The following is a 9851-nucleotide window of genomic DNA, read 5'->3' on the forward strand; positions in this document are numbered from 1 at the left end:
GACAAAATGATCAATTCATCAAGACGTAATAATTATAAACATATATGCGTGCACCTAATAACATAGCCCCAAAATACATGAAGCAAAAACCAACAAAATTGAAGGGAGAAAGAGACAATTCAACTATAATAGTACTTGGAGGCTTAAACCAACCCTCAGACCCCATAATCCCTCCCTCATGTAGACAACATAATATGGCTCAAGAAACTAGTTGTCTCAAGTCAGGTCTGAATCAGCTTCCTGAGCCTTTTGTGCCAAGGTTGTCCCCATGTTTAAGTCCACAGTGTACTCTTGGACTTCATATGGTGGGTTCCATTACCTCACTCACATCATTAACATCTATACTTTTTAAAGGATAAATTTTGAAGATTGAAAATTTAAATGATAGGCATTTAGAAACAAATGCATTTTTTTTAATGTAAGCAGCTTTTCACTCGCCACCCAACAGCTATTCAATGATATCCACTGTCCCTTTGAATTTTCTGTTAACATTGTTCAATCAAATTCAGGAGCAGTTCTATACTGTGGCTTTTATGCAATTTACAGACTGATTGTGATTCACACACTGTATCTTCTCAGGCTGGTCACTGTTAGCTTTTAATGAGTTTTCCTGGTGTCCCAACCACTTTTATCTTTCTATTTCTATATGAAATGCTCAGTAATAAATTTATATCTGAAAATTTATCCACCACTTTAAGTTTTTTCTTTGAACTAAAAAAAAAGCTTCAGGCTAATATAAATTCCTTATACAAAGGAAATTTTGAGGAGTTAGTTGTTACTGTAAATCCCTTTATTAATAGATAAGCATTACACTTATGCAGCATTTTTTATAATTTACTTTATATTTCTATTCCTTTGTCATGATTCTCTCTCACTGAATATGTTTCTTATTCTCTGAACTCAATTCCTCCGTTTCTTTTGCTAGCTGTTTTCTGTTGCTTCCCTCGATATTAGTACTTCCCTAAATTCCATCCTTGGCTCACTTTTCTCTTTATTTTACCTTTTATCATTAGGAAATCTAACCCTCTCTTACAGTATTACAGATCTATTAGCCAATTATTCCCAAATCTCTATCCCTTTCCTAGAAAGTTCTTCTATGTTCCAGTCTTTATTTCCACATTCTTAGTACGTAGTCCCTTGGCATATCCCACAGGCATCAATTTCAAGATCTCCCCAAAATAGTCAAATCCAATCTCCCTGATCACTTCCCAGCAAATCTTCCTGTACTATTCATTGCTTCAATTAATGCACCACTATTTACTCCTCAGCTGAATCATCCTTGATCTTCCCTCTTCCTATTTCCCGCATCTCATTTCCCCTCAAATACCATCAACTTTGCCTCCAAAATCCCTCAAACCATTTGTGATGGATTAAAAATGGACACAAATTATTTACCACTCCTCTTATCATCACTGGATTTGGCCATGTGATTTGATTTGGCCTATGGGACATTAGTAAATGTGACACAAAGAGAGGCTTCATGAGCATTTGTATCTTTTGGCTTGTCTTCTTGGAACTCTGTCCTGAGACCACCATGATGTTAAGAAGTCAGTCTTACCTCAAGAAGGAAGAGAGGAGCAACGTGGAGGACAGGAGCGATTCTTTTAACCAAGCAACAGCACTAACAGCCAGATGTATGTGTGAGTTCATCTTGAGCCATGCAGGATTTCCAGCCATAATCTGATTGCAAACACAGGAATGTGCCCCAGCAAGATAAGCAGTAGAAGGATCCAGCCAACTCATATATTGATAAGAAATAATACATTGTTCTTTGTTGTAGCCACTCAGTTTGAGGTGGCTTCTTAGGCAACAATAGTTAACAGAAACATCATCCCTTTCTCTCTGTGTTGATGGCCCTGCCTGAGGCTCATCAAGTCTCTTCTGGATTTTGCAAGTAGCAAGATAACCAATCTCCCTAACTCCTATATATTTCCTCTTCCAATTTATCCAAAACCATCATCTTTAGTATATTCACATATAATCATATCATTCTTATACTATACGTAGAAACTTTCAATAACCACATTGCTATGAATAACAGCTAAACTCTTTAGTATATCTTTAATGCCCTTTATATTTTCTACCCAACTTATGCTTCCAAACTTACTTCTCACCACATCTACCTTCCTGTACTCCTATAGGATTTTGCACATTTTTATTACAGCTTTTACCATCTTTCTACGTAATAGTTATGTATTTAAGCATTTGTTCCACCATCCGTAGCAACTATAGGTGACCACAGTACCTCAAACACAATAGACATTAAATTATCACTTATTGAATGAATACTTTACCATGATCATAAAACTTGGTTTTACTTTCTTTTATTTGAATTTCAGTTGAAAACAATGCAGCTTTATGTCCATTTTACTGATGAGGAAACAGATTCATAAAAGTTAGGAGCCCTGCTCAGGTCACAGAGTACTAGAGCCTTTAATAAAAGTGTTGTTATCTGATTCCTTGCAGAGTATGCTTTGCCCTAATTAACTACTCTGTATCTTCAAAAACACTACGTCTTTGCATATTTTGAAAATGAAAATTTAAATACTCTACCAAAATCAGGCTGTCAGTGCTTTATAATTCCATATAATATTCTTTGATTCCATGTTATAAATGTACAGTGAATTCCTTTCCTTTGGTTGAATGTAAAGTTGTATGGTAAGAAAATCTTTAATTAATGTTTTTCATTATGGTCAGCCTTTAAATAACCCAACCTCTTTTTCCAGTATCTTCAGAGAAAGCTTATCATTCCAGTAGGGTCAGCTTAGTAAAATCAACATGTTTAATCTTCATGTGTAATAGTTGGCTGAAAGCCAATGGAATCAAAAAGGCAGGTGTGAGCAAGGAAGAAAACAGGCAAGTGTAGACGAGCACAAGGGTAAAACACCCCTTTAATAGATGCAGGAGAAAATGTACTGTATTCTGTAGGGAATGAACAATTCTGATGGGTTGAATAAGTCACTGATTGCTTCTCCCACTTACCTGATTGTGACCTTGGATATTTTACTTCATTTCTGAGTCTTGATTAACTTGTCTGAAAAATAAAAGTAATGATGCCTGACAAGTTTGTTGGGAGTTTAGCTGAAATATTATACATACAGCACATTGAACAATGTCTGGCATATAGCAAGCTAGCAATAAATTGTAATAATTATAATTGCTGTTATGTTAGACAGTAAATTTTTTTAGGTTAAATAGAATAATTGCTCATGATCAATACTAGAGTGTTGAAATACTCCCAAATCAAAGCTATTTTGTTACCTGTGATATTTTATTTACAATGTTAGTGTTATCCTAAGTAAAGACTAGGAGGAAGATATTGGCCAGAATGTATAGAATAGGCAATCACATGGCAAGGTGAATGAGACACTATGATTAATTTGGACAATATCAGTTCACACTCTTAAGGGATGTGACCCCTCAGATATCACTGGAAAAACTGGGATTCTATTAGCACTGGGGAAATAGCTGTTGGGTAGTCAACCAATGGTGTCTACCACAGTTGTCTTCACATCTTTTCTCTGCTTCCTCATCTTTCACTCTTCAATCCACTCCAGTCTGATACTTGTCCCTCTTGTCCTTGAAGTCACCTCCTGAAGGTCATGGACTCACATGCCCTCAAATTTAATCAATATTTTTTTAGCTCTGGTCTTATTTGACTGCTCAGTAACACATAACACAGTCAGTTGTTTCCTCCTTCTAGAAATGCTTTTTTCTTGGTCTATGTGATACAAAACTCTGCTGATTTTCTTACCCAGCATCTCCCTCCCTCTCCTTAGATAACTCTTCCTCTTCCACTCGACTTAATATGACTCAGAACTTTTTTTTTTCTCCCTACCATCTATTTGCCAGTAACTCCCAAATCATAATCTCTAGCCTACACTTCGAGACATATATATATATATATATATATATATATATATATATATATATATATATTTTTTTTTTTTTTTTTTTTTTTTTTTTTTTTTTTGCGGTACACGGGCCTATCACTGCTGTGACCTCTCCCGTTGAGGAGCACAGGCTCCGGACGCACAGGCTCAGTGGCCATGGCTCACGGGCCCAGCTGCTCTGCGGCACATGGGATCTTCCCGGACCGGGGCACGACCCCGTGTCCCCTGCATCGGCAGGCAGACTCTCAACCACTACGCCACCAGGGAAGCCCGAGACCTATATGTTTAATTGCTTACTTGACCCAGTCAATTGATCGTCTCCATAGCATCACAAAATTGACATTCCAGACTTGAGTTTTTTATTTTCTCCCAAAATTGTTATCCTCCAGACTTACGTGATTTCAATAAATGACACTATCACCTCCCCACACCCATTTGCTTAAGCCCCAAATCTGGGCACATCTTGCCATATCTCTCTCTTACCTCCATGTTCAATATATGACTGAGGCTCAGTGATTCTACTACCCTCAAAACACTCTGAATCCATCCATTACTCTCCATTTGCACTGCCAATACCCCAGTCCAAGCTATTCCAACTCACACCTGGACTAATGCAATTGTCTCCTAAAAATGTCAATCTTCTTCCACTCTTACCCCAATCCAAAACCAATGCAATACCCGTATTGCAACCAATGGGGTCTTTTAAAGATATAGATGAAATGGTGTCACTCACCTACTTAAAATCCTCTTATGACACTCCCCCCCACCCTACTGCACTAAAATAAGATTCAAACAAGTCAGCATGGCCCACAGTCATGCCATCCTCTTAGTCTCATCTCATGCTAACTTGTCGTCACTGCACTCTGGCCATCTTGGCCTTCTTTCTTGAACATCTCACACTCGCAGCCACAAGGCCTTTTTCATGGATGGTCTGGATTGCTATCCACACACATCCTTCCTCCCACACACAGACTCTTTGTCTGCCTAACTATTTGTCCTTCAGAAAGGCTTTTTATGATTGTCTCAGCTAAAGAAAATGCCCCGTGGTCTTTCTTAGAGCACCTTGTTCTTTTCCTCTATACTGGTTGTTACAATCTATAATTTTTAAATGTAGTTTAATTTTAAAAACAAATTAAAAATATGTCATTATCAAAATTTCATGCTTTTGCTGTCTGGTTAAAATTAGGTGTACTTTAGTCTGTTAATTTCCCTACATATATTTATTCTTTAGATTCTTGGAACCCATCTCACTTTGTAGCTACTACTACAAGAACACACACACACACACACACACACACACACACGCAAGTATGCAGAAGTTTCTTTATAGCTTTGGGAGAAACGCATGAAATTCTAAAATTTGTGCACATAACTATGGGATCCTAATGCCATTTTAACCCAACAGAATTTAGTCCTTTCTAAAAGTTATCTCATTCTTACAAAGCATTAGATCAAAAAAGGAAATACAAATTCATTAACATCCAGCTTCAAGTTCACTATCAATAATGAATGAAAAATCTCTAATCCAATGAAATCTAGTTTATTCCAATAAGTATGTACTAGTAAAATACTATATGTTTTTATTGACCTCTGACTTGTTCTTGATTTTAACTGATTAGACTGCATCAATTGAGCTATGTCAATTGTTTTAAGGGAAATAATACCAGTAACATTTTGTCTTTAAAATCTCAAATAGGAAATCCCCATTAGTGTAATAAATAATGTATTTGGCAGGAAATTGGCAAGCTGTCTTAATCAGAAAACTTCCTGGCTGACAATCACACAAAACTGAGACCATAAAGCATATCTTAAATGTTTCAGCACTTGGATTTTCCTAAATACTTCTTTTAAGTTCCTTCTGAACAACTTGCACAAAGATCAAAACATACTAATTTCATCATTGCTGGCCAAAATCACAAGAGAAACTTATAAAAGTATATGGATACACTTACCAACTTATGAACAACAAAATGTTTCATGACTTTATTGAAAAGAGTCAATATGATAAAAGATTTTCCTCATTTATAACATGGAAAGGTTGAACTAGATGAAAGCTAAGATATCTTCAAGCTCTAAAAATTCTAATGTTTTTTCTCTTAGATTAAATAAATAGAACATAAAGTACTCTATACTACACTTAGTACATATTTTCCTCTTCTTACAAGGAAAGGCATCTATGTTTCACCATTTCTATAGTTTTACTTTATATTTATTAATGTGTATCGAGCAGGTTAATATACCAGAAGATGTGGACTCAGTCTTACGTCTCTAAGAAGTGAAAATACAAAAGAGTAACATCATCACTCCTTAGCTTGAACAAACAGCTAATTTGGAGGACTTCCTGCCACCCCTCCACTCTCGCCTTTTATATCCCCCATCTCTGCGCCAATCCTCTTAAACACACAATAACACACACCCCATCAGGAGGCCCATTATGGATATAACCATTCTAGTCTGCTGAGGGCAACAGAGAGCATCCTCAGGAACTACAGAGTAGAAACAACCCTGTTTAGAATCCATTTCAGGTGTCCTCACTGATGGCTCAGATAGAGATGCTGCACTATGAAGGCATTTCATTCTGATCCTTGTTCATAGCCCTTCGAAATACTGTTAAAAAGTAAGAGTCAAAATAAAAGCAAATCAAAGATGCCCCTGAGCAAGTAACCAGGGATGCCTATGGTTAGGTCCAAGCTGTACCCTGCCACTTGAGCCAACAGACCCTCTTGCATTAGAGGTATCAGTGGTGGGGAAAAACACCATGTGCAATTTAGGGGAAGTCCCAGTGGGAAAATCATAACACTGCCCCCTGGGGTACTGGAGCAAGGTCACACAGTCTGCAGAAGAGAATATGTTTTTTGAAATGCAACTCTTGGCATGGTACAAACTGAAAGCCGGACTATGGGACACCATATGAATTCATGAGCCAAACCTTCCCTGACCCATCAACTCAGATAGCCCAGACTCCTGTCATACACCATGGTTGCACCAGCACCTCTTCCTCCGCATAGTCCCATGGCCCACAAGGGGGATCTCTGAGGACTAGCTGATGGAGGATGAAAATGCCCACGCTTGGTTTACAGATGGGTCAGCTCAGTGTGTGGACGCAAGCCACTACAGTCTAATACAGGCAGAGACCGGGACAGTGCATCTGGCCATCTGCTTCAAGTGATAAAAGAAGTGGCCTGAGATTAGGACATATAAGGGCTCATGGGTAGTCTGGCTAGCTGATCAAAATCATAGAAGAAAACAGATTGGAAAATCAGAGACAAAGAGGTCTGGCAGAAAGGAATATAGTGTATGGGAAATGGGAGTGGAGGAGGGAGGGAGACGCAAGAGGGAGGAGATATGGGGATATAGGTATATGTATAGCTGATTCATTTTGTTATACAGCAGAAACAAACACACTATTGTAAAGCAATTATACTCCAATAAAGATGGTAAAAAAGAAAAAAAAGAAAGAAATGGGAGTGAATATAAAGTGTGAAAATCTCTGTATTAAAAGTTAACATCAATCCAAGAGTTCCCACTATGGAAGTGGCATTAAACCACCAAGTAGGTAGAATGACTTAGCTAGTTGATGACAGCAAGCTGTCACTGGCCGGTCCAATGGTGGAACAATGGACATATTAAAAAGCGGCGCTGGTGAAAGAGGTAGAGGTTAGACATCAACCCAGCAGCATAGGCTCCCACTTTCCATAATGAATCGAGCTACTGCTGCCTCTAAATGTCCAACCTGTCAGCAACGGAGACCAATGTTGAGTCCATATCATGGCACCATTCCTTCAGGAGACAATCTGCCCATTTGATGGCAATTTGTCTACACTGAGTCCCTTCTACCTTTAAAAGACCTGTGATTGATTCATATAGGAAGAGATCTTTTTTGGCATGGATTGCCTTTCCTGCACACAGAGTCTCAGCCAGCATCACTACCCAAGGGTTTCTTCAACCTGCCCAGGATCCCACACACAGCAGAGCAGGTATTAGAGTAGGCCCGTGACAAGGAGGTACCCCAGTCATACCACCTCCATGAAAACGTGGATTTGAGCAACGGGTAGACTGTGATGGACATGGAGATTCATCATCTACATGCCTCTGCAAGGAAGGATTTATAGTCCCAGCTGCCTAGGTGTTGTCAGCCCTTTCAGAAATTGGCTCAGCTGCAGAGTCCCACTACCTGTGGGGACCCACATCTAGCAGCTGATCTATGAGTGAGAAGTTCCAGCCAACTCACCCCAGTGAGCTAGGGTCATTTTAGCTCAATCAAAATGGCTAAGTCTGACATGACGTCTGCATCACAGCTCAACTTTTCCTGCCCAATCTTATTTCCTTGCCTTTCTTTCCACATTTGTTTATCCCAAGGGCAATGCCTAATAAATATTCTATTCTCTAAACTCTAGCTCAGAGTCTAACAGAACCCACCTGGATTACATTTTCTGAACAAATCTCAGGGCACAGAGTGAGCCGTGGGAGGCCCCAGGGCATATTAATATCTCAGGACATTTTTATGAATCTATACAATGCACTTTCATAAGCATATATTTTTAAATTACTCCTGGGTTTATACTTGCAGCCTTATTATAATTGAAGTAGCATGCAAATAAATTCTCAAATACCTTTAGCCAATATGTACAGAAAATGTACATCGTATCTATTTTAGGAAACCCTCCTACACTGTTGATGGGAATATAAATTGGTACAGCCACTATGCAGAACAGTATGGAGGTTGCTTAAAAAGCTAAAAATATAGCTACCATATGATCCAGCAATCACACTCCTGGGCATGTATCTGGAGAAAACCATAATTCAAAAAGATACATGCACCCCAACATTCACTGCAGCACTATTTACACTAGCCAAGACATGGAAGCAACCTAAATGCCCATCAACAGAGGACTGGATTAAGAAGATGTGGTATATATATACAATGGGATATTACTCAGCCATAAAAAAAGGACGAAATAGTGCCATTTGCAGCTGCATGGATGGGACCTAGAGATTGTCATACTGAGTGAAGTAAGTCAGACAGAGATAGACAAATATCATATGATATTGCTTATATATGGAATCTAAAAAAAATGGTACAAATGAACCTATTTACAAAACAGAAATAGAGTCACAGATGTAGAAAACAAACTAACAGTTACCAAGGGGGAGAGGGAGGGATAAACTGGGAGATTGGGATTGACATATACACACACTACTATATACAAAATAGATAACTCATAAGAACCTTTGTATAGCACAGGGAACTCTACTCAATACTCTGTAATGACCTATATGGGAAAATAATCTATAAAAAGGTAGATATATGTATATGTATAACTGATTCACTTTGCTGTTCAGCAGAAACGAACACAAGATTGTAAATCAACTATACTCCAATAAAAATTAATTTTAAAAAAGAAAAAATAGGGCTTCCCTGGTGGGGCAGTGGTTGAGAGTCCGCCTGCCGATGCAGATGCAGGGGACACGGGTTCGTGCCCCGGTCCGGGAAGATCCCACATGCCGCGGAGCGGCTGGGCCCGTGAGCCATGGCCGCTGAGCCTGCGCGTCCGGAGCCTGTGCTCCGCAACGGGAGAGGCCACAACAGTGAGAGGCCCGCGTACCGCAAAAAATAAAAATAAAAATAAAAATTTAAATTAAAATAAAATTCTAGGAGAGGGCCAGGAAGCTAGGCACTATCCCCTCACCATCCCGGGCCCTCTGACGCCTTCCTCCACTTCCACCTCCTCTCACCGCCCCGCCCCCCCAGTTAAGGTGGGGCGGGGAACAACCCAGAATTTCTTTAACTCTCTCCAGCCCTCCCCCGACCCGGCCTGAACGTAAGCAGAACCAGGCCGGCCCACTGGCCTCAGGGGCCTGGTACCGCCGCAAGGTGTGTGAAGACGCCGGGGTCCAGCCCCGCCCAGGGCAAAGCGGCGGGGAAGGGCCTGGTCCCCCTCCCCCCTCCCCCGCTCA

The sequence above is a fragment of the Mesoplodon bidens genome, assembly GCF_964165515.1.
Source record: "Mesoplodon bidens genome assembly, chromosome: 20".
Taxonomy (NCBI): Eukaryota; Metazoa; Chordata; class Mammalia; order Artiodactyla; family Ziphiidae; genus Mesoplodon; species Mesoplodon bidens.